Genomic DNA, 2359 nt, shown 5'->3' on the forward strand with positions numbered 1-2359 from the left:
GATCAATAATGTTATCTAAGGAAGTAATCTTTATACAGGCTACGATAATGAGGGCTTTGTCCAAATTTGTATCAACAAAAAATCTATTTTTAAGATTGAAAACTTCTACAACTGTATGAATCCCCATCGGACTAATGTGTCCCTTCTCTGTATCGTATCATGAGTAAACTTATCTTGAATAATATAATCTGCCGTAAAGATCAAGAAAAAGCATCTGAAGGAAAGGTTGAATTTGTACTTAAAATCGTGTATTTTACTGATAAATCACTCGATCTGTACGCTATCCGCGGAAGTCGCGATTTTCGAAACGATGATTTCCAACTGGCTAACAGGACAGTTTTGCCTACGGTAACTTTCTCATCATTTGTTTACTCCTATATCTACAAAGCGCTTGAAAATCTTCAAGGTATATATCGCATCACAAATATGAGTTACTGTAACAAAAACATGCATTAGAATATAAAATATACGTGCGCATCACATCAACTTGGTAGAAAAAAGTGAAATCGATGGACAATTTTGCTCTCGTAGTACACAGGAAATAATCTTTTATTGCAAATATTTGCATCAGTTTACAGTTAAATATATACTGTTTCAATATTCTTTTCGTATTTAAGTAGAATATTCGTATTTCCCATAAAAAAATATGTTTTCCTTGAGGATCCAAAAATAAATTACTGTACGATCAGTCTAGAACTGACTGTATTCTAGAAGCGATTTCAGATTTTTTGACTGTATGACCAGTCGTGATTTATGAAGAAAAAAAACAACAGCAATTTAAAGGTATATACGAACCTTATATATGTGATATTATGAACTATCCAGGGAACTATAACGTGCAATTACTTTCATCAGACAATACAAATATATTTCTGATGAATTTTTTAGATGACAGGATAAAAGTATTTTTGTTCAATCAGTCTTATTTAAAATCAAATGCCTAAAAAGTAATACATGATTCGCTTGTGGACTTAGTAATAGTGTATCGTTACAGTTATCTGTTTATAGCTACTACATTTTTACAGAGGATGACCTTGAGGTCACTCCGATGTATTGTTATCGCTTAAATTTCCGTCACGCATAAATTAGTCAAATTAGTTTTGGGTTTTCAACACCAGTGAAAGAGTGCATTTTCATACCTGCGATTTCTGTTCTCCGGTTGTACGATGGTTCAACAAAAATATGGAATCATTTCAGTTGTTGATTTAATAGTGAAAATTTGACTGAATTATCTTAATAAATACGGTTTTATATGTTTAATTGGTGTTTAAGAAAGAGGTCAGGTGCTCTTGTTCATTCATAAAATTATCGTTCATTCATAAATTTATCGTAAAATCAAAATCACTACACAGGTTATACGTGTAGTGTAAATGACAACCTGTAATCTAAAAATAGCGGTCTCACTAATAACGACAAGAAGAATTTTTAGCGACAAGAAGCGTCAAGAACGGACAAGAAGAATAAATTTAGCGACAAGAAGACTATTTAGCGACATGAACACTTCTCGTATCGCATGAGGATGACACATATCAAATGAACAATTATGTGTGGGACTTAGTTTTAAGAAATGATGGCAACGTAACACTATGAAAATATTTTAGTAAGCTGAAATATATATTTATTTTCAACATGTTTATGTCTTGTAAGATATTTTATTTCTGTCCCATTTTTCAACATTAGCGTCTCGAAATGTGAGATGTTTAAACTGAATGGTTAATTTAAATTAATTATGAAAATTGTTAAAATTAAATAAAAGTAATTATTATACCTTACATATATTTTAAACAATTCTATTGGGTGAAACGTTATCACGTGACATGGAACAATTCGGTTGTTTTTCATTCAATTGCAAGGAAGGACGAATAACCCTAAAAATTTGCACCAGCGGTGAATAACCCTATTATCACATATTTGTTACGAATACGTCTGGTTTTGCATATGCAATAACCTCAAAATTGCCCGGGGCAAAAAAGACCATATTCATATTGTGCCCTGATTCTAAATGACGTGACGTCACTGTGTCCTTAACGACACGTTTGTGATAAAATGTTTAAGATTTTACCTTTTTTCTTTCATTAAATTGTTATAATTGACCTTTGTTTCTCTTTTCTGCAGAAATAAAATATGTGATAAAAAGATTATAACATGTCTTTTCCATATTGGCCCTAGTATCATCCCTCGACCCATATCGGCCCTCGGCTAAAGCCTCGAGGCCGATATGGGAGTCTCGGGATGATACCAGGGCCAATATGGAAAAGGGCATGTTATAATCTATACTTATTCACCGGTGAATAACCTTTTCAGTTTGTTGATTTGTACTTGAGTTACCTCCCATGAAAATGACGTCACAGACGTAAAT

This window comes from Mytilus edulis, chromosome 1, assembly GCF_963676685.1.
Source record: "Mytilus edulis chromosome 1, xbMytEdul2.2, whole genome shotgun sequence".
NCBI lineage: Eukaryota > Metazoa > Mollusca > Bivalvia > Mytilida > Mytilidae > Mytilus > Mytilus edulis.